The 24,564-nt window shown below is 36.9% G+C and overlaps 1 long non-coding RNA gene across 1 annotated transcript; it reads left to right on the top strand.

The window, feature by feature from the left end:
• Nucleotides 1-1,572: 1,572 nt before the first annotated feature.
• LOC131492017 (uncharacterized) lies at nt 1,573-22,695 on the top strand. Its single transcript, XR_009251779.1, has 2 exons — nt 1,573-1,697; nt 22,483-22,695. It is a non-coding gene; the product is annotated as an uncharacterized LOC131492017 (long non-coding RNA).
• Nucleotides 22,696-24,564: the final 1,869 nt, after the last annotated feature.

The following is a 24,564-nucleotide window of genomic DNA, read 5'->3' as shown; positions in this document are numbered from 1 at the left end:
CCCGAGTGGAGCCAGTTGGTAGAAGAGTGACCTGGTCCTCTCAGCTATGCCACCCAGAAAAGAACTTCTTTAACAAAGGGCTGAGGCGTGAGCACCCTGCTTTGGCTGAAATTTTAGCCCCATATTGGGTGCTGGGGGAGAAGGAGTCTGTCTTCTTGGCCACACATGTCTGGAGTAGACCCTTCTGTATCCTGGAGAGGGGGTGGTGCATAATGTATACATAATGGAATGTGTCAAGGCCCAAACCCCACAGACTCTTGGTGTTCTTACCAAGATTTAATATATTTTCTTGAATTGATATTTCTGTGTTTGATTTATGCCCTTAGGACAATTTCCAGAGACTTTATATAATTTTCACTAGTTTGTTGCTTGCTGAGGAGTGTGTCATCTGAGCTCCTCACTTCACCATTCTGGAATTCCTGCCTCCCTCATTCATATTTAAGTTCAAATATTCAAATATTGAATAATTCAGACAAAATGATAATACTTTTGTATTTCACTCATCATTACTCCTTGGGTTTCCAGTGTTTTTTCTATTTCTTTTTAAATGTGTTTTGATGCATGGAACTGAAAGGGTTTGAATTTGCCTTTCCTATTGTGGGATGAGGAGCTCACTTCAGGCACGTGTATTTGCCAAAGCAGCATTCTTAGTATTCCTTTACCTGTACTTAATCTTTTTGAGAGAAAACATGGCATTTCTACAATTATTTCTCCCACATGCATCATTTGCTCTTGAATAATAACAGATTGTTTTTTTTTAATGGCAAATGATAATACTGTGCATTTCTGTGGGAGGTAACATCTTTTTTTTTTTTCTGAAAAGACTGAAAAGTGAAAATAAAATATCCCTTTAATGGAAATTTCTTGTCACTGCTTTAGTCTGAGATAAAAGAACATAAAGACATGTCATGGCTAGGGAAGACAAGATAAATTGTGATTGGTAACATTGTTTGCAAATCTGAATGGTTCATGGGGAATAAGTTGTATGTCAGGGTCTGTGATAGAATCTTTGGAAAAAACACAGACCTCTAAGGAATGATTTTCAAAGTAGTAGCTTATTGACTTCATTTTGAGTATAGAACTTCTATAAGAACCTACAGCAAAATGTGTTAAAATCATGACTGTTCTTACCTAGCAGCCCTGGGAAGTGGGCTTTAGAAGTGTCCAAATTATAACACCCAGGCCATTATTAAGTATGTGGTATTTTTTCCAGGTACTTTAGTAATTATAAATTTGTAGATTTTTTTTCCCCCACATAATGATGTAATTAGTGATTTTGCAACCACAATCCCCTAAGAACCCCTTTTTTTAAGGACCAGAGGGTCTCTGTTTTGGCAGTCAACCACTGTTCCAAACAGGCTGGGCAAGTAATGTTTTCTCTGTTCTTGCATTTGAGATCTTTGCCCATTTCTTTTACTATACAAAAATTAAGTAAATTTCTGCCCATGAACCTATTTTAAAGTAAATGTTATATGTCCCAGTACTTTTTACCCTTCTGAGGAATGATTTCAGAAATGTTTTGGAAAAAGTCAACCTTTTACATCTCCACATGTGAACTTTGTTGCAGAGATAAAGCTGTCCATGGGTCGCCTTTGGAGAGGATTTGCAAAGGCCAATGTGGTGCTGGTGACTACAGCATGAAGAGTTCCAGAATCTTCCTATGTTCCTGGCTTAAAAGGAACTTGGGATCCCAGGAGGTAAAGGAAAATTTTTGTTCTGATTATGTTACTGCATCTTCTTCATTGTCCTTCTGTAACCTGGAAATGCCTATTTATTAAATAATTACTGTGTGCAAAGTGGTGCATCACTTGTTCTCTATATGTACATCCAAATACTATATACAATTCAATGTAATTCTGAAAGACAGTGAGTCAGGGAGGCATTGCTTTTCTGTTAGGAGAAGTAGCCTTACCATAGCCACATAGAGCAGAAGTATCAGAGCTGGGACTAAACTCAGATATCTTCTTCCAAGGTGATGCTCTTTTTGCTATGCTTCAGAGGAAGGGTAGTGTGGCAGGGGTAGCAATGGGACATAGGAGATACTACAGAAGTAGGCTCCAGTGGGAGGAGAGAAATGACACAGTTTCTAGGAAATGAGGGGCAATAAAGTAAGCATGCAGTAGAGGAGAGGGTCTTCCTCTCTTTTAGTTTTGAGCATGAAATGCACCTCACTTAGGATCCAGAATTTTAACTTTCTGAATCCCCAGCAAACAAAGATGTAAGTCATTTATTAAGAAATTTTTTAAGTTGCTTTCCTGAAGGTTTTCAACCTTTTAGGTTATGAATATTATAAAATTTTACCAGACTGTGATTTTGAAAAACATTATATTTTGTAAACCTAAAGCTAGGAAGTATGGATGGTTTGGGGAATCTTCTTTGTACCTTCTTTTATAAAAAATAAAAAAATTATCAAAATCATGTGTACATTGTTAAGAAAACTAATAGGATAGAAGAATTTTCATTGTTCCACATTTTCCCATCCCAGTCTGCAGAGGCAACCTGGACTTTTTGTTTTACATCTGTAAGTAAATATGCATTGAGCACAAATTCTGGAGTTTACACCTTTAAACTTTTCATTCTTCTTGCTATGACAGATAATAGCTGATATCTGAGGATATATGAGGATGCCATCTCCCACCTTTATTTCTCCCCATTTTCTTAATTTTTGAAAATTATATCACTATTCAATTTCTCATTTTTTTACCTTTATAAAGATACATTTTCATATAACCTCTACTTATTTTAGTTGTATTTCTTTGTTTTTAGTTTTAGACAGTGCCTCTAGACTCATCACTTTATATGATGAATATATTAACCCCCTACCCTTCCTTCCACCTGTTCCTTCCTTTTTCTACCTCCCAGCCTCTGAAGGCTGCATTTTTCACAAGACTGTTAACATTTTATACCATTCTATAGCTGTTGTTAAGTTGTCTGTGTTTGTGCATAACTCTAGATGTTAGAAATTAATAAATACCATTCAAATTTTGTCTGTTTTAAATAATAATAGCTAATTGATTGCTTACAGTGTGCCAGGCACCGTTCTAATTGCTTTGTATACAATAGCTCAGATTTCTTTACACATATAAATTAGTCCCCCCAAAATATTTTATAGGTATGGGAACTGAGATGTTGGCAAGTTAACTAACTAAAAGTGGTGGTCATGATTTATATTAGTATAGTCTTGCTCAGTGCATTTCTGTCTTCTTTTTTTTTTTTTTTTTTTAAGGTAGGCTCCATGGCCAGGATGGAGGCCAACACAAGGCTTAAACTAATGACACTGAGATCAAGACCTGAGCTGGGATCAAGAATCAGATGTTTAACTGACTAAGTCACCACACACCCCTTTGAGTTAGCTTTTGTTATGTACCAAATCACACCAAAATTTCAGTGACTTAAAACAGCACCATTTCTTTAGCTCATGATTCTATGGGCCAAAAATCTGGTCTGGCCTTAACTGAGTAGTTCTTTGGGGTTTGGCTGGTTTGCTCCAGCATCTGTAGGCACTGAGGTAACTCTGCTTCTGCAGGTTAGATGGATATTGGTTGGGGCAAAGGGGAAGAGTAGCCATGTGTATCTCATCACCCAGTGGTAGTCTGGTTTTGCTCAGATGACTGCTGGTAAGGTTCTGAAAGAGAGAGCAGAAGCAGGCCAGGTGTCATGAGGCCTAGGCTTGGAAATGGCACACTGTCACTTTTGCTGCTTTCTATTGGCAAAAGAAGTCACATAATTGGCCCACATTCAAGAGTAAAGGAAATAGACTTCACTTGTTGTTGGGAATTGCTAGAAAGTTATGTTATAGTAGTGTGCTTATAGAGAAAGGTGGAGAATTGTGGCCATTTTGTATTCTGCCATGGTTCCCTTGACCATTACATGTATTGCTCTCTATTATATAAGTGTTATTCATTGGAGAGCCAATATGTGCTATGATTACATTTCAGTCCACTAGTTTCGATGTTATCACTTAACATGAAGAATAAAATTGAAGAGACCTCTTTCATAGACTCCATCAGTTGCTCAATTATTATATTTTATTTTACTTTGTTTTATATTAGGCCATTTCTTTCCCATACATTCCCCCCCACCCAGGATGTATGATTGCCATCTTCCCCCTTAAGAAATAAATGCTTACTTTCTTATTCCTATGATGATTTATAGCTATTTGTTTACTTTTTCTAATGATTATAATCCATACCTTTTTTTTTGTCTTGAAGATATTCCTGGATCCAAATGATTCTGGTTATAATTTGCACAGATTGCTTTGTAGGTTGTCACCCTGGGATTTCTTTTCATGTATTTTTTTGGTTTGTTGTTTGTTCTTTGTGTCTTACATCATCTTTCTTGGTTTTCACTCATATTTTGCTGGAAGATAGCTTTAAGCAACTTCTACAGAATATAAGTAAACTTTCTGAGGCCTTATGTCAAAAATTGATTTGTTTTCTTTTTACATTTATCTGAAAATTTGTCAGGGTGTAGTTTTTTAGGATTGAAAAACTTTCTTTTGGTATTTTGAAAATCTTACCCAACTGTCTTCTCGCTGCTACTTCTAATGAGAACTCTGACAGTAGCCTGACTCTTGTTCCTTTGTAGGTGCTGTGTTTTGTTTGTCCTCTCTGTTTCTCAGATGTTAGATTTCTCTCTCCTTTTTGTTTTGAAATTTCATAAAGTTGTGTTTAAGCATGGATCCTCTGTTAATGTCTGTTAGATCCTTTTGAATTTTTACGTCTTCAGTTTTGGGCAATTTTCATTTATTACTATTTTGCTAATAATCTTTCCTTTGTTTTCTCTGTTCTCGCTAGAATTCCTATTCGTCACATGTTTGACTTTTTAGATTGATTCTCTCTATATGTTTATTTCTATCTTTTGTTCCACATTCTGGAAGAATTCCTCAGCTTTTAATTTTTTTTCAATCATGCTTTTAATTTTTTAGACCATTTTCTCATTTTCTGATTTTTCCTTTTTTCATTGCATTCTGTTTTTCTTTTTAGCTCACATGTCTTCTTGAACATTTGTGAGTATTATCTATGAGAGATTAATTTTTTTTTTAAATCAGTTTCCTTCAGGTTCAGTTTTTCTATTTGTTCACTTTGGTATTTATTTTTCATGTAGTTAGTTTTCTTCAAATGACCTCTAATGTATGGGTATCTGTTCATATATTAGAATGAGAAAGTAGGTAGGCCCTCTGAGTTCCGTGTGTACAGGTAGACCTAGTCAACCAGTAGTCTTAACTCTAAAATGAGTGGGTGGGAAGCTATTCCTGATTGAGGGTGTACGAGAAGAGAGTGAGGGGTTGATCATTCATATAGAGAGACCTTTTATTAACCCTAGTTTTTCAGCCCACTTCCAAACCCCATCCACTCATTGGCTGATTTGTATTTCACAGTAACTCCAAGATTCTACTCCCTCAATGACTGAAATTCTCTTCACAAATATTCTAGTCTGTAAATTTCTCCTTTCTATTTCAGTTATTGACATTCTTTTATTTCTTTTCTATCTTAGGTATTTGTTGAAAATTTACTCCCTCAAACTTTAGAGAATATAATTCTCTATTATAGATTTACACCTCTTTTATTCCTTCAAAATAGTTTTAAGAGGTTCTGGAGAAGAAGGAAGGGGAAATGTGTACTCTCAGTTGGACACTTTTACCCAGATTTCTCCATACCTTACTTTTCAAAAAGAAAAATCCTAACTTTATGTATTCTACTTCAGAGGAATATTAAATCTTATTTAATTGATGAAGGGACCCTATTTCATGTGGTAACATCTACGTTTGCTATATTTTTAGGTCTTTTTATCTAAAAGTTCTTAAAAAACAAAGCTGTTTATGCTTTAGTATCTACTTGGTTATAAATGAAAAACTCATATTGGTGTACTAATATACTATCCAGATATCATTATATTATTGAATATTATAGGACTGTTATATTCTCCTCTCCTAGCTGCCCTGGGATTATCTGATATATGGGACAAGAACTGTTAACATATATGTATATAAATATGCTTAATTAACATAGACAGATTTCTTGTCAGTGGTTGGTATATTAATCTGGCAAATCCTCCTTCTCCTATCCTGCCAAATTTTTGATCCCTTGAAAGTCTGCCAATCTAGTTCTTAATGGCTCTGAATATGGGGAATCCTTCATTTAGACTTTCTTGAAGCAGTGGCCTGCCTTCTTGTTGCTCTTATTGTAATTCTTTTGGATTGTTCTATTTCTTGCTTTCCCTGTTTAAAATCCTAGAAAGTCACTTCCTTCCTCACTGGGTTTATTCTCAAACCAAGCTCATATTTTATGAAGTTCTCTTTGAATTCTTCAGGGGATGTGGCTTGCATGTCCTCACATTTTTTTCTTCTCTCTTGTGTAAATACATATAGCTCTGTGTCTTCATCATCAGCCAAAGGGTCCCTTTCCGTCCTCTTGAGAGCTTTCATATACACTTTCCCTGTGGTGGGGGAGGGGGGTGTTTTCTTTGCTGTTTACAGTAGCCTTTAGAAACACAGATTAGATAAACAAGAAGAGACCTTAGAAACTATTTGGACTTTCAATTTCTGCAATATTAGACCATTTGGGAGGGAATCAAGATGTAAGATTAATATTTCTTAGAAGTCTCATTCTATTAAATATGTATATATTTATTTAAGAATATACATTGAATTTTTTTTTGAATCCATGTATACTTGGTGTATTATGGTGGTCAAAGAGCATATATGGATTCTATTTAGGTGTTAATAAAATAATCACACAAATAGTGTAAGATTGAAAGAACTATTATGAGGAGAGACAGTGCCATGTAAAGTGTCATGGTCTTGGAGGTTGAAGGAAGATCTATTAGGAAGTCATAGTTGACTATGGGAGGAATGACACAATTATATTTGCAATTATAAAGTTTATTCAGATTGACTGCAATGGGTGGGGGGCCAGAAAGGATTTGAGTGGAATAGTGAGAGAAATAGTCCAGTTGAGGTATGATGGTAGTTTGGACTGAGATGGCAGGCAACGCTGGAAATGGAAAAAAGGGGAAAAATGTAAGAGTTATTTAGAAGGTAAAATTGGCAAGACCTTATGATTGGTTACATGGTATCAAAGTGGAAGAGAAAGAAAGGTATCAAGGGTAATTTCAAGGCTTGAGTAGATAGATGGATGATGGTGCCATTCATTATGAGGGCCAGGTTTGGCAGGGAAAGAGATCATGTGTTGGATTCTGGACAAGTTAAATATAAAGGTTGGTTTCAAAATCTGAGTGGAAAGACCATGTAGACATTTAGTTACAAACAGACAGCTAAAGTTGTGGTTCTGGAATATTTCTGTTAGTCTACATCCTTCTAAGCCTTTGGTGTTGTCAGTGTTCTGGGTCAAAGCTTTTCTAATAGGTGTGTAGTGCTACCTCATTGTTATTTTAATTTGTATTTCTCTAATGACAATGTGGTGTTGGGCATCTTTTCATATGTTTATTTTCCATCAGCTATCTTCTTTGGTGAGGTTATGGTCTTTGGTCCATTTTTTAATCAGGTTGTTTTCTTATTGTTGAGTTTTTAGAGTTCTTTGTATACTTTGGATAATAGTCTTTTATCAGATGTGTCGTCTGCAAATATTTCTCCCAATCTGTGGCTTGTCTTCTCATTCATTCTCTTGACATTGTCTTTTACCTCAGGGTTCATTTTTGATGTAAAATTTTATGTTCTGTGCTGTCTGGCTCTGTGTGCTGAGAAATACTTCTGGAATTTGGAAATTCATGTTGAAAGGTGAAGTAGCTTTTGTGAATTCTGAAGTACTCTCTGGAGTGACATTCTAAAATTGATGTCTTAGTCTACCCTTGAAGGCTCATATTATATGTGTCAGCATTCACCCCCTCAAAGGGAGTTTTATGCTCTTGACATTGGGCAGGTTTGAAGTTTTGGCCATGAAGTCAGAGCTAAATATTGTTTGGATTCTGGGTCTCTCATTGGAGGTAATTTAAAACTTACTTCCACAAAAATTGAAAGCTACTGCAGTAGTGTAAGAGGTAATATAACTGGTGGAATGTGCATGTGATGAGGAGTAAAAACATCTGGTTTCTAGTGTGAGGGCCAATATGTGGTAGCTGATTACTTTGGTTAGATTAAGTCTTACAAAACTTATCTCCTTATCTGTACACTTGCAATAATATTAAATTAATAATAATACTAATTAGTAATATGCACTGAAGTTTCTTCCATGTCTTTTCGTGGCTTGATAGCTTGTTTTTTTTAGTGCTGAATAATATTAATTAACTAATAACATTGCAATGATTAATTTTATGTGTCAACTTGGGTAGGCCATGGTACCCTGTTTTTGGTTAAACACCCATGTTAATGTTGACCATGAAGGCATTTTTTAAGATGTGACTACCATTGAAATCAATAAACTTTGAGTAAAGCAGATTACCCTCCATAATGTGGGTGGGCCTTATCCCAACAGTTAAAAGTAAGGGAAAAGATTGAGGTCCCCCAAAGAAGAAGGAACTCTGCCTCCAGATTGCATTTAGGCTTGGGACTACAGCATCAACTTTTTCCTAGTTTTCCAGCCCTGAAGATTTTGGACTTGCCAGCCTCCATAATTGTGTGAGCCAATTTTTAAAAATCTCTGTCTCTGTCTGTCTCTCTCTTACACACACACACACACACACACACACACACACACACACAAACAAACACATACACTCACACACACAGTACTGGTTCTATTTCTCTGGAGAACTTTGACTAATACACCTAATACAACTGTCTAGTCATTATCACAGTATGATAAAATCAATGAATGAATGTAACTGTGCTATTTAAACTTCAGAATACTACTCTGAAATATAAATGACATAAAACCCAAATATAGATAGAGACTTTCTTGTGTACAGGAGTGATCATTTCCTTGTACTTTATTGATATTTGTTTGCCATATCCCACCTCTAAAAATTGTTACAAGGTTAAAGGGCAGATCTGGAAGCCAAAAATGAGCTTGGGAGGATCAGCGAAAACTTGGAATGAGGGTCAATGAAGAGTTGGAATGTGCTGGATCTCAGCAGTTTAAAGAAGATAGGTAGTTGGTTATGAGCACAAGGAAGTAGATGAAATAAAGGTTTCTGGAGTCAGTCATTAAGAAGTAGAAGATGTAATTTCTTTCATAGAGTAGGTACTGTAGACCGGTGGTAGTGGATCTCTAGTGTATGGGCAAATCTAAGGTCATACAATGTTTTCTTGAAGGTTGTCTTTATAAAACGTATACTTTAGAAAGTATACTCTAGTGAGCTGTAAGACTCACACCCTGTAGAGTTATCTCAGAAACATTTACTTTCAAAGAGATATTATGCATCATCAAATGGCCAGGAAAGTTAATCCTTCAGGGTAGAAGGTCTATTTGTGAGTTTAAAAGTGAAGAAGACATTTTACTATCTTATTTCTTTGGTCAAATCTGTCTACAGATTGTATGGGAAAGTTCTTAATAAAGAAGTTAAATACAGAGAGATAAGAACTTTCTTTAATATACTATGCACATTTGATGCTATCAAGATTGGCAAATTTCCCAGATCAAAAGCTGCTATTAGCTCACTCTTTCTTTAGCCAACATATTTTCGTTCAAATTATCTACTGTGCACTGACATGCATGAGAAACATCAATTCCTAATAAAAGGTGGCCCAATATTAATTAATGTGCTATATATCTAAGGATCACTCAAGAATACAATTTAATAGAACTCCTTAAGATAGTGTACTTAATAAATATTCTTTTATTTTTTGCAGGAACCTCACGACTGTATTTGTTTTTAATTGCTGGAATAAATGACTTCTGTTCGGATGGTTTTAGATAGATCCAACTAGAGTTGATTCCTTGATGCAAATGCTGATGTGCAAACAGCAAGAGGCTGAATGGCTGCATAATCAATAATGCATCTAAAGGCTTTCAACTGAGTTCAGTCAGAGTATCTATTAGACCTTGTCTCTCAGTATCTCATCTCTCTAGCTAATTTTTCTAATGTTCCAGGGAAACTGGCTGCAGTAACTCACCTTACTTTGAGCAATAAGAAGAAAGAAATTAATCCTAGAGGGATGGACAATATCTTTCTACAATGGTTCTGTACGTATATGAACCTGATGATGCACAACCAGTACATATTTAGAGTCTTTTATTTATTCAACAATATTTATTAAGTGCTTTCTAGATGTTAGGCATTGTTGGAAATAGAAGACAGGTAGGTTCTCTGATGTTTGTGTACTGTATGGTGGGAGAAGACATAAGATAAATAGGTAAACCAATAAACATACAAGACATTTTATAGCTATTACACATCAATTCTAAAAAATAATGAGAAGAGTATTGTAATGTGGGGAATGGGACTGGCAGGACTAATTTTATAGAGTAGTCTGGGGAGGCCTTTTTAAGGAAATGACTTTAAGCTGAAGATTTGGAAAAAAGAGAACTCCAAGGCAGAGGGAACCATAATCCAGAGACCACGAAGTAGGATTAACAGTTAACCTTGAACACATGGGTTTGAACTATGGGGAACCACTTATATGTCGATTTCTTTCAATAAATGCGGCATAATATTATAAATGTATTTTCTCTTTCTTATGATTTTCTTTTTTTTAAGTTTATTTTTTATTTATTTTGAGAGAGATAGGATAGAAAGCAAGCAGGGGAGGGGTAGAGAGAGAGAATCCCAAGCAGCCTGCGTGCTGTCAGCACAGAACCCAATGCAGGGCTTGAACTCACTAACCATGAGATCATCACCTGAACTGAAATGAAGAGTCAGATGCTTAACTGACTGAGCCACCCAGGTGCCCCTTCCTTATGACTTTCTTAATAACCTTTTCTTTTCTCTATCTTACTTTCTTGTCATCTTATAATACACATAGTATACAAAATACATGTTAATTGACTCTTCATGTTAACATAAGCCTCCCCATCAACAGTAGGCTATTAGTAGTTAAGTTTTGGTTGAGTCAAAACTTGTATGTGGATTTTCAACTGCACAAGGGGTCAGTGCCCCTGACCCCTACATTGGTCAGAGGTCAACTGTAACATACTGAAAAAACAGAGAAGAAGCCTGCATGCCACAGTGCAGAGATTAGGGGAAGATTGTGCAGGGTCTTGAAGACTGTGATTGGGAGTTTGGATTTTATTCCAGCTACACTTGGAAGCCACTGGGGTGGCTTTTTTGAGTTGGGGATTGGTATGATCTGCTTTTCCTTCCTTCTGCCACTTTCTCTTTGTACTTTTCCAGCCACTTAGCATTCAGCTTTTCCATGGATTTGGTAAGTCAGTATTGTAAATAATATGTTCTCTGGATAGTTCCTGTCTGTTCAAGTAGTTTCATTCTGTGAAGTGGTAGTTATAGTATTGTTACTTCTTTTTATAATCACATAATTTCTCCAACACTTTTGGTTAAAAATCACATAAAGTATGATACTGTAATATTTCATGAAGTGAAAGAATTAGTTCCTGTTGTATTAGAGTTTGCACACTGATAGCCTATGAGTCATATTCAGTGCATAGACTTGTTTTATTTGGTCTGTTTGGAATTTTACAAATTGGGAGACTTAGCATAAACGTCTGGAGTAATGTGATGATCTTATTTGTATATACCCAATGGCCCATGTTTGGAAAATAGTATTAGAGAAAGAATTTACAAGAAGGAGCTTAAGTCAAAACTAAAAGACAAACAGCCTAGGGGTGCAGATTGTACAAAGCGAAAGGAGATGAACATTCAGTGTATATGACTTGTAGTGTTTGGGAAACTGTCATATTACATAGTGCTTAAAGAGGTCTAATAACCCATATTATAGGGGTGCAAACCCCAGTTCTAAAGCTTCTCAAGTGTATGACCTTGGATAAATTATTTTATCTTCCTCTGCTTCCATTTTATTCTGTGTACAATGGGGATAGTAAAGTAGTACATTCTTCATAGGGTTGCTGTGAGGATTAAGTTATTAGTACCTATGAAGCATTTAGAATAATCCTGGTTACTTGGTAACATTCCATAAGTATTAGTTCATTTTACAGATAAAAAAAAATGGAAACACAAACAACTAATTGATATCATAGAAGTTAGCCAGTAAGTTAGTGGAAGAGTCAAATCCTGAGATCAGGTCTTTTAAGAAACTCCGTTGACGGTATTTCAGGAGTAATTTGAATAGTTTGGCTTGGATACCAGAGCTGCCAGTTTTACCACTGATTAGCTCAATGTTTTATCTAAATCAGCAGTTTTCAATTTTTTGAATCTGAAGATGCTTTAACACTCTTAAAAATTACTGAGGATCCTGGAGATCTTGTGTTTATGTGGCTTATAGCTATCAGTACCATATTAGAAATTAAAGCTGATAATTTTAGGAGCATCTGGGTGGCTCAGTCAGTTGAGCATCCAACTCATGATTTCGGTTCAGGTCATGATCTCAGGACTGTGGGATCGAGCCCCACTTCAGGCTCTGCACTGAGTGTGGAGCCTGCGTAAGATTTTCTCTCTTTCTAGGCACCTGGGTGGCTCAGTCGGTTAAGCATCCGACTCTTGAATTTGGCTCAGGTGTCATGATCTCATGGTTTGTGAGTTTGAGCCCATCATCAGGCTCTTTGCTGACAGTGTAGAGCCTGCTTGGATTCTCTCTCTGGCCCTCCCCCATGCTCTCTCTCTTTCTCTTTCAAGATAAATAAATAAACATTAAAAAAACAAACTCCTTTAGCTTAAAAAAATTCTCTATCTACCCCTCTCCCCTGCTCTCTCATGCTCTGTCAAATTAAAAAAAAAAGCTGATAATTTTAAGAAAATTTACTCTAATTCATTAAAAACCAAACCTGTTATACACTATCATAAATAACATCTTTTTTAATTTTTATTTTTGAGTTTATTTATTTATTTTGAGAGAGAGAGAGAGAGAGAGAGAGAGAGAGAGATAGCGCATGAGGGGCAGAGAGAGAGGGAAAGAGAATCCCAAGCAGGCTCTTCACCATCAGCACAGAGCCTGACATGGGGCTTGAACTCGTGAATAGTGCAGTCATGACCTAAGCCAAAATCGAGTTGTATGCTTAACCATCTGAGCCACCTAGGCACCCCATAAATAACATTTTTATGCAAAATAACTGTTTCCAAAACAAGAATATTTAGAGAAAGTGGAGTTACTTTTACAAATCTCTAATGTCTGGCACAAAGACATCTGGATTTTTATATCTGCTACTACATTTAGTCTGTTGCAGTGTTACTATGGAAAATACCAGTGTACAGGCATCTTGTTATTAATATGAAAGTAGTTTTGACTTGACAGATTTTCCTGTAGTCTCTGGGACCCCAAGAGGTCCATTGATCTAGGTAAAATTAGAGATTTGAGATAGAAAAGATACATAGAATCTCTGCTCAAGTTCCAAATATACTTTAGAGGTGAAAACTCAATGACCAAGAGCACAACTTTTTAGGGTACAAACATGAAAATCAAACCTTTGTTACCTATATAAGATTAATATCTGTACTTATATATCATTGCAACAAATGCCCACAGCCACCCCCAAAATATTCATTGCATTGTCTAATTATGAAATATTTTCTCTCCAGTCCCCACCCCCACCCCAAGTTGTGTGTCTTGAAAGAGCTTAGGTGAAATAGAGATGGTGTTCAACTGGTCAAAAGTAAATTAATTAGTAAAAGCATGTTCTTTGAATTCTCAGGAAAATGAGAAATATGCCACATACTCACCTGTCTTCCTTTTTGTCCGTCCAAGCTCCTTTGGCTCTTCTGAGTGTTATATTAGTTTACTCTTTGATGAAAGTTGTGTAAATCCAGTGGTTTCTTTCTGTAGTTGGTAAGGTTATAGATGGAGCATTTGAAGGATAATTTCTACTTGGTAACAGATATAATGATCTGTGAGGAATTCAGTTCTCTTCCTATCTGATATATATGATGACTGGCTGTTATTCAGAGGAAGAAAATTATTTATAATCAACCCAGCAAAGCACTGATATTTTAGGCTGGTACATAGAAAAGACTTTGGATGAACTATTTCTTATAATAGGGTTCATTCTGATGAGGCCTGAGTATTTGTGGACTCTTCAACAGGCTATGTATTTCATTTCTTCAGGCAAAGCTTGAAGTTCCACTTCCTCTATAAGTGCCCTCTCTAACATATTTATTCAACATTTGTTGGCTAGCTACTATGCCAAACACAGTGGTAGATACTGGTGACTTAAAGATGAATGTCCAAACTTTATGTATTTCAGGGGTGCAAGAGATAGTTATATGAATAAATTATTTAGGAGCACCTGGGTGGCTCAGACAGTTAAGTGTCTGACTCTTGATCTTGGCTCAGGTCATGATCTCACAGTTTGTGAGACTGAGCCCTGTGACAGCCTCTGTGCTGACAATGCGGAACCTGCTTGGGATTCTCTCTCTCCTTTCTCTCTGCCCCTCTCCTCTCAAAATAAATAAATAAACTTTAAAAAGTAAGTAAATCATTTACTTAAATTATTTACTAAATTATTAAATATTTACATATTTAAATATGTGTGAAAATTCTGTAATAGAGACATGAGAACACAGTATTTTGGAAGATAAGCAAGGTGGGGGGACTGATTCCCCAAGATTTGTGAAAGGTTTCTCACAAGAACTGGGTCTGGCAGGCATTCGGGGCAAATGAGGAAAGGGCATTATTGACAAAAGTAGCAGAATGAGTAGAGGCTTGGAGTGTGAAAAAGCTTGAGGTGTTCAGGGAATGTCCATGAGACTGGAGTTAGGGTGCAAGTGAATGGAGGCTGGGGCAGGGCTGAAAAGGAAGGCTGTGGTCCCACTGAGACAGATCCTAGGGGCTGAAATGAAAAAAAAAAGGGGGGGGAGGGGACTTACACTTAACATTTAATCCAGAAGGAAACATCAGTGGGCTGTTTTTTGTTGAGATGTATATTTTAGAAAGATTCTTCTGGTAGTGAATAGGCAGGAAGTGTAATGCATTAGGGAATGGAAGCAATGGTCCAAATGAGATAAAATTGTTTCCTTCACTGAAGCAGTCACTGTGGGAACAGGAGAGAGGCAGTAGGGACAGAATTGAGAAGTATTTAGAAGCTAGAATCAAACATAGATGGGATATGGAGAATGAGAGCGACAGTCTTAAGGGCTGCTTGTAGAAAACTGAACTGGTGAATTACAATTAGAATGATTACTATTATAGAAAACTGACACAATAATAGAAAGTAGTAGAAATTATTATTTTTTTGGAACATGCTGAATTTGACCTATGTTTTATCTAGATGGCATTTGGAAATACGGGTTTCAAAAGAGAGACTGAGAAGTTGTGTTTTTCTTCTAGGAATTTCTGTAATATGCTCAATCTATGCTACACATGAAGTTGATGACAAACATTTTGCTATCATTTCTCCATATGTCTTGTGTCTTCAGCTAGAAATAAAATTTTCAAAGGGTTCCAAATATTTTGGGTCTCTAATAGTAAGCTTTCAAAACATAGGGATTGGGGTGTGGGCAAAATAGGAAAGGGATAAAGAGGCATGGATTTCCAGTTATAAAATAAATAAGTCATGGAGAAGCAATGTACAGCATAGGTACTGTAGTCAATAATATTGTAATAACTTTGTATGGTGACAGATGGTAACTAGACTTATTGTGGGGATCACTTTATAATATATAAAAATACTGAATCCCTGTGATGTACACCTGAAACTAATAGGATGTTGTATGCCAATTATACTTCAATAAGAATAAAATAAAATAAAATAAAATAAAATAAAATAAAATAAAATAAAATAAAATAAAATACAGGACAGGAATGATGGATTCTGTCTTTTTTATTTTCCCACCGTGCCCAATACTGAGCAAGGTACAAGTTAGGAAAAAAGCACCTGAAGTCTTTAATGTCTGAAGACAGAATCAGAGACTTAAAGGCATAAAGAATATTTTAGAAAATTGAACAATTAAAGAAATTCTGAGAATTAAACAACAATAAAAAAAGAAAATCCCTCCTAAGGATTCTTAGTCAGAACTAGGGAGAAAAATGAAGGATATGGACAGTGAAGGTCTTTTATTTTTGGTACTAACATTGATTTGAAGAACAATGGTTGTTAGGAAGGTATTTTTTTAGAAGAGAATTTTAAAAATATAAAATACTTGTAATATTACATAGAGGAAATCTCAACAAAAACATCATCGAAGGTTAACATGCTGATTGAACTTGATTTCAGTAAAAAATCTTGGTCTCTAAACAGATGCTAATTCAACAAAAGTGTTATTTATTATAACACTTATAATAATATTTATTATTCATTATAACTAATGAAACAAAGATTGCCAACTTAAATACCTTAAAAATAACGTTCTGGGAGTTTTATACTTCATAAAGTGAGGATACTGGCCATTGATTGACGGAAGGGTATATTCTTACTCTACAGAGACAGATATAAGCTTGATGGAATGTACTAGGTTTTTTTTTTTATGGCTATAATGATGAATTTATTGAGTAAGTTTCTATTTTGTTTTATTTTCAGGCTATATTTTGTTTTCTCTCTATCTCCTGTCCATGCATCATCACTACATCTGTGGTTATTTTTTTAAACACTTTCTTTACTTTGTAACAGATACTGGTTTGCTTCAGAAACTGCTAAAATATTTAAGTTCCAATCAACTTTAGGGAGCATAGACTTTAGGTGGTTCATATCTGATCCATACCATTAATTTAACGTTGTTCAGATACTATTTTTATTCAAGCAGATATCGCTTAAGAGAACATGCCAGGTGAATGAGATGGTGTTGTATCTCTTTTAAATAAAAGTCTTGCTAAGGCTTGTGCCTGGGGAAAGGCTGGTACAATTAAAATCAGTGACTCTTTCACCTCTCTTTGCTCTGTGAAGCGTAAGAGGAGGAGGCACTGGGAAGCTTTGACAAGGAGAGTGGGGACTTTAATTGAGGGCAAGTGGGGCTCAGGCCCTGTTTCCTAATTGTAGAAATTCCTTCAAACATCCAAATACACTGCAATTTACTAGAGGGCGAAGCCCGCTTAAATAAAGGACCATTTGATTTAAAGAAGTTTAAAAGGCCTTTTCTTTAGTCAGACATCTACATATCATATTTCATATTTCTGGAGAATCTAAGATTCTGAATGTGGAGCTGTGCCTTGCCATTTTTTCCTTGGTTGAATCTAAGATTCTGAATGTGGAGCTGTGCCTTGCCATTTTTTCCTTGCTTGGATCTATTTTGGTGTGTATATGAATGTGCCTCTATCTTCCTGTGTATGGACCCACGGTTTGCTTTTCAGTATAGAGGAGAGGTTTCTGAGGACCAGCACTCTTCATTTCTAGGTACTATCACATATATTACTTTTATAGTTTCCATCTTGCTATTTCGATGAATTAAGAAATATGATCACAGGGCAACTGGAGTTAATAACCAATTTTAGAAGGATATTGCCTAAATGGTTTCTCAATTATGTTCCAATTGGTTCCTTGTGTTGATAAAATGAAAGCCTCCTTAACAGTAGAGTTTGAATTGTAAAGTTGAGCTGAACTTTGAAGATTCTTGCTATCCTTTAACATTTAATGACACTCAATTTTCTTGGCTCATATTTTTGACATAGTGCTCCATGTTTTATCTGTCATAGACACATTCCTGCTTGGGCCTCTGGGCCAAATGAACTCCACCTATTAAATTTTGTGGTGTACTACTCAATTGTTCTTTTATTTAGTAGGTCATTATTAATTTAATGAATCTGTCCTAGTCCCTTTCACACGTGGTATCATAGGTGGAGAAAGGATTCAAATGTTCCTACAGTATTGATGAAGATTTTCTTGTCATGTGAATGCCATACAAGCAGCCCTGCAGCCAGCATTTCTTGGTGGCCAAATATAAAGCCTTCTAATTAGGAGTATGTGATGCTAAAATGAAAACATTATCAAACCAGCTGTACTGTGTGTACAGATTTTCTGTTTTTATTCATGTGTGTGCATCTCTTACAAACATAGCACAAATAGAATATAAAAATAAGTTAACACTCACAGCCAAACCTGTTAAATTTAGTTCAACAAATTGTATGAAACCCTCCATCTGTTTGCTACATTATCCTCACAATGATAATAGGCAAGGCAGATTTGCTAGCTGAGTTTTATAGAGAGAACGGCTTGTTCAAAAAAATATATAATAAGCTCCCCTAAATGAAACCAAACCAAACAGCATTATTTTCTTCTCTGTGGCTTTGAGTGTTTATGTTGTGATATTACATTTACACAGATGTTATTCTTGATCTGTTGTGCCAAAGGATGACTTTGAAGCTCATTTATCAATAATTATTGCTTTGACCAGTATGAGTCTTCCAAAAAAGCAAACAAGTAGGAGGAACAGATCTTTTGATTTCTTTAGTAATGGGTCACGAATAGCTGTTTTCTACCTTTTGTATCTTTTCTCCATGGTTTGCTCTTGGTGTTGCAAATACAACATTTGTATTTTGAACACAGAAGGGCACAACGGTCTTTATCATGTAATAGTTGATAAGTGGAATAATATTTGCATCCTAGGGTTACTGAGGATTGTGTGGGACAAAGAAGTACCTAGTATGAGTGCTAAATTTTCAGCCGATGAAAAACTTATCGCCCAGCACCCACATTTCATCTAATGGTAATTGTGACTTGTTGGGTACATTTCAGAAATATGGGGACATTTCATGACATGTCAGAATTCTCCTGATTATTGTTTTGTGAATGGCTAACTTAACTTTCAAATCTCTTCCTCAGACTCTTTAAAACCTTTTTTCATTTAAAATGAAGAATTCCTATTATGTGTGAAACATCTGGGCGCTGGATATATAGGGGCCAAAGATAAATGAATCATATGATCTGTATAGGTTCAAATGTTTACTCGGAACTCTAGGCACACTTTTACCCCATAAACACTGATTTGCTTTTCAGTTTTTGGGTATTTTGATTATGTGTCTGGAAAAAATTTTAAAACCTGTTAAGAAGGCATAGCTACATCTAATGTTATTCATTATTTTTATTCCTTTTTATTTATTATGAATTGTTTTCTACATCAGCAGGGTTGGAGGAATTCCATAGAAATGTTTGTAAATCCTGCTCTTCAGGAATAGGTGGGTTGAGAAAACTAGATGCTAAACTCTTCTACCTAATAATGTAAAGGGCCTTCTTAAATGGAGGCAGTGTTGCATTGAACAGGTTTTACTGTTCACTATCTTCATTAGTAAACCAGTTTTCCCAAGTTCCCTAGGTGTTAGGGCCACATTTCCCTTTGCATTGAAATTGAAATTCCTGGTACGTTGAGATGCATTGAAATAGTATAGCTCCTCACAGTCACACCCAATATAACCACAGGAAGGCTTGTCTTTAGGTTTTTATCCCCTACGAATCTGGGAATTCCCGAAGATCACATACATATTCTCCAAATCCTATTTTGGGGGATGCCTGCCGCCTCAGACTTTGTTCTGGCTCTCTCAAGTCCCATTTGGGAGTCTTGTGGCAAGGTTCTCCAGGCTGCTGCCATATTCCCTTCTGATTCTGTTCTGTATGTGAACACACACCCTGCATCTGATTCTCTGTAGCACAAATGTAGATTCCAACATTTTACAAACTCTGCTGAAGGACTGCAGATTACTTAGAAAATTACAACACAGAAAAAATTTTAAACCAGACTGTGCATATTATAACTCCTAGAGTTATAAGCCATATTCCTCCATAGAGTGCCTGTGCCTGGTTTTGCTTCTCCTTTGCCAACCCAGTGGCCATCTTTATCTTAACAAGGTGAGTCCTTTGGCTAGGATTCTCCTGTTCAGCACTGTGACACCCAACTTTCTCTTGAGCTGCAAAGAAAAAGGAACAATAAAAAATTTTCTATTTAGGGTCTCCTGGGTGGCTCCGTTGGTTAAGTATCCAACTCTTCATTTTGGTTCAGGTCATGATCTTACGGTTCATGAGATTGAGCCCCATTGCGGGCTGCATGCTGACAGAGCATAGCCTGCTTGGGATCCTGTCTCTTCTCTCTCTCTGTTCCTCTCCTGTTCACGCTCTTTCTTTCTCTCTCTAAAAATAAATAAATAAAAGCGTTTAAAAATTAATTTTTTTTTCTATTTACCTCTAGGCTCCAGTTCATGCCCCAGTAAATCCATAACCTCATTCTCAATGCAACACTACCTCCGTTTAAGAAGGCCTTTTATATTATTAGGTAGAAGAGTTTAGTATCTAGTTTTCTCAACCCACCTATTCCTGAAGGGCAGGATTTACAAACTCAGATATCTTTGAAACCTGTTAAATGTAAATGGATGATATGGGCTAGATAGAAGAAAAAGTATGCTATCCTCAGTTTTTCTTGAAATAAATGGGTAGACCTCTTGGTGTATGTTTTATTATTCAGCCTTTAATAGTGTCATCTTAAGTGTGATGACAATTGTCATCTGACACAATTAGTGAACAGGGAAAGATGGGACCATGGCAAATGGAGAGCACATACTTCAGCTGTGCTCATTATACTATAAGAGAGCATGGTGCTGGTGTTCCCAACCCTCCCAGCATTTTTGAAACACACCAGAAATCCATATTTCCAAGTGTTAATGTATTTAAGTGTTGTTGCTTTTTGGTTTGTTAAATTCTAAAATTTTAAAAACACTATGAAGATCAGTACTATATATTTTAACTAGACACGTCTGCACGCTGGATCTGACCTTAGGCTGCTATTTTGCAACTTCTGTTGTTGAAAAGAATTTGGGCTTCACCTTTGCAAAACCAAAAGGCAAAAAAGTCAGTGGATGTTTTTTGTTTTTGTTTTTGTTTTGGCCAGCTTATCTACCCATAAATAATTTCCTTCAGAGGGATGGAGCAAAGAGCTGTGACATTATAATAGCATTTTATTCCTGCTGTATAGACAAGATGAAGATTTGGGGAAGAATGGTAGTTAACCTGAGGATTGTTTAATGTGTGTGTAGGAATCAGTGAGAAATAGCTGAACAGACACGGGGAGTTGAGATCAGACAGATTTAGGCTTAAACTCAGCTTTGACTTTGAAGTGTGTAATTTGGTGTAAAGGACTCTGTGAGTCACTTTTCTCTCTGTAAAATGGGAATAATAAAACTTACCTTTCATGAAAATTCATACAAATGGCTGATCCATAGTAAGGTTTAAATATGTCATTATTTTTCTTTCCACCTCTTCCTTAATTTCTACATTTGTCTTAGTTCTGATATCAGAACTCTTAAGTTTGTTTTGTTTCTGTGTAGGTTTTGCAAATGTGTAGAGGTGGGATGCCTATCTCAATAAGTTCTAATGAGTTATTAGTTTCATCAGATGGCAGACTGTCTGGTCTCTTGCCCAGGATGAGTTATGGCACACCCCCTCCCCGCCCGCCAGTACATTTTGTTGTGTTCCGAGTACTGAGTTAGTTAATCCATCTTGCTGTGCTCACTTGACATGTAACGACTGGTCCTGCTGACATAACCTTAGCAGCCTTATTGTGCATCCAGAGCAACCAAGTAGCTCCTCCACCAATTATACCTTTGATTGTTTTACTAGTTGCACGCATTTCTCTGTTATATTGCCATTCATATCATTCTTAGTGGAATTTGGGGCAGAAAAGCTGCCATCTTTTTCTTTCTTTGCTTGTCATTATTGGTATGTACAAGCTAGTATGAAGCAGTCTGGGGAAAACACAGGTTGGGTATCAGGAAAACTGAGTTCCAGTAGCAGAAGGTCTGCTATTAGCTGTATGCCATTAATCAAGTCACCTGATTCTTGGGTGGTTGGTTATCTCATTTGTAAATCAAAGTTAATAGTGTTTGCCTTGCTTATCTCTCTGGGTTGTCATGAGATAATAGCTATGAGGAATTTCACTGTATAAATGTAATGTGATTGAAAAATAAAGGTCTTGGGGCGCCTGGGTGGCGCAGTTGGTTGAGCGTCCGACTTCAGCCAGGTCACGATCTCGCAGTCCGTGAGTTCGAGCCCCGCGTCGGGCTCTGGGCTGATGGCTCGGAGCCTGGAGCCTGTTTCCGATTCTGTGTCTCCCTCTCTCTCTGCCCCTCCCCCGTTCATGCTCTGTCTCTCTCTGTCCCAAAAATAAATAAAAAACGTTGAAAAAAAAAAAAAAAGAAAAAGAAAGGTCATGATTTTAAACTTTTAAGGAAGAGAGCAGAGGTTCTCAAACTTTGCTGTACATTATAATCACCCGGGGGAACTTAAAAAACTCATCCTCAAACACAACCATTCAATTAAAACAGGTCCTGGGGGTGGCACCGGTCATTGTTAGCTTTTCTTCCTAGGTGATCCAATTTGTAGCCAAGTTTGAGAACCAGTACTTCATCATCTTGCTCTTAGAATGTGGTCCCTGGACCAACAGTTATTAGCAGCATCCGGAAGCTTGTTAGGACTGCAGAATGTCAGGCCCACTCTAAACTTACTGATTTAAAATCTGTATTTTAGAAGGATGTTCAGGTGATTCATTTGCATGTTAAAATTTGAGAAACATTGCTTTAGAGGTTAACTCATGTGTTTTGTTTTGCAGTTGAGGAAATCCAGAGATGTTAAGATTTTTACAGACCTAGCACCTTTGAGAACAGTGTTCATGAGATGGAGACACTGACTGAAAACCACACTTTGAATATTTTGGGAGAGAGTGGAACAGTTAGCAATTTGATTGTGCTTGGTATCAAGTTTCTTATGAAAATCTCCCACCCCCAAAGCACAGATTCTAATAAAACAAAATTATAAAATAAGACTTTCCTGCTCTTCATTAGCTGATGGATTAGTTTCAAAACACCATGGTGTCGGATAAGAATACTAATATACAGCATGTTTAATAATTTTTTTTTCTTACAGTTACCAACTTGAAGTTTGGGGGAAGGGGGAAGCCCTGGGAATTTGGGGATGCAGGTAGTTGTGTAAGTGACCGGCTGAAGATTCGGAAGACAGAGCTTATGCTGGGCTCTGTGCCGTAACTGATCTAGCCAGAGTATGGAGGAAGCTGGAGAGAAAATGCAGGCTGGGCTGTTGTTGATCTGTCCAATCAAAAACCACCGTGGGTGTAGAAGATGTGTGCCATGCACATTGAAATGTGCTGTTTTAAATTTCCTGGGGCAGTACTTGTTAGAGGCAATCAGTATGTTGGACTCATCAGGCTTCTTAGTAATATGTACCTAGGTCTCTCCTCCTCTTACACCCGCTGTGCCACTGATTATACTGTAAGTAATGGCAGCTTTGCCTTGGGAAGTTATGGATATGCTACAGATGGGGGCAACCCATCTGTGAAGGTGTGTAAATTTCAAATTGCTAGTTGCAGCTCCTTGCAAGAAGGCCATGGGGAGCAGGAGGGAGAGAACCGCAGTGGGAGTGACACCCAAAGCCACAATAATTTCTGACGATTAACTTCCAGTTTTTCACATCAGCTATTATGTATGTTTTCAGGATCATAGACAAAATGATTGCTTTGCTGGATGGAAAATCTGGCACTCTAAAACTATCTAATTTTCCTCACATGATATCATGATATGTCTGGTAGCACTCTTTGTAGCTAAAGCTTCACTCTCTTCCTCCTCCTTCCTGTTTCTTCCTGTATTTGATATCCCTTCCTTTCATTCATTAATTACTAAGGATTTCAGCCTGAAACGAAGATAGTGAGTAGTATGGTAGCATCAGTGGGCTTCAGAGCTTCCTGTTTCTGTGGTAAAAAACGTGTGCCTGTGCGGGTGAGTGTGTGTTTGTATCTGTTTGGGAGAGGATTCCTGTAGACCGAGAATGATGTTATTGGGACTAGAATACATTTAGAAAACTTGAATTGAATCAGTGACTCAGCCAAGAGGGAATAGGGACTGTGGTGGACCAGACAGCATCTAACCTGTCTTAGGGATCAAGCCAGCAGCCAGCTCCACCAATTGTGGCTAGAAAGAGTGGAAGCCCAGTGCTGTGAGAGCTTCTCATTTTTTAAGGAGAAGCTGAAAATTATAATTTTATGTGATTTCTGATATCTAAGTGTTCATAATTAGTTTAGTTTTCTTTTTAACACTATGGATGCCAACTGCTATCAGGCCAAAAGCCATGTCTGGGGCTAGACTGGGCCTGGAGCACAGCTGTTAGCAAACTTGAGTTAGTCTATTGTCATTATTTCACAGAAGAAAAGGGATCTGTGCAAGCTCATGGCATTGATGAGGTGCAGAGTTGAGAAAAGAACACAGGTCAGGCGGCTTTCCGTTCCGCTCACCTTCTGCGACACCTACAGCAGGGTTATGTGGGAGGCACTGAACCAGGTCACAGCTGGGCTACAGATATGGCTCCAGCCTGCAATGACTCACAGTCTAGCAGGGGTGACAGACAAGCAAACAAATAACTATAATTCCTTGGGAGTATGTGCAACAAAGAAGTAACTACGAGAAATAGCAGCAACACCGAGGACAAGTATCTTTTGTCCCGGAAAAGAATGGCATGGGGTAGAGAGTCAGGAATGGGTCTGCGGAAACGGCGATGCCTGAGTTGGGTATTGACACTTAAACATCTTAATGATAATCATATTTTATTTGCTTGTTTCTTTGACATTGGTTCAATAGCTGGTTTATTACTGTGATTCTGATGAATTTTGGGAGACAAAGATTGA

This window comes from Neofelis nebulosa, chromosome 12, assembly GCF_028018385.1.
Source record: "Neofelis nebulosa isolate mNeoNeb1 chromosome 12, mNeoNeb1.pri, whole genome shotgun sequence".
Lineage (NCBI taxonomy): Eukaryota > Metazoa > Chordata > Mammalia > Carnivora > Felidae > Neofelis > Neofelis nebulosa.
The sequence above is the reverse complement of the archived record's forward strand: the minus strand, read 5'-3'. Positions and strand labels throughout refer to the sequence as shown.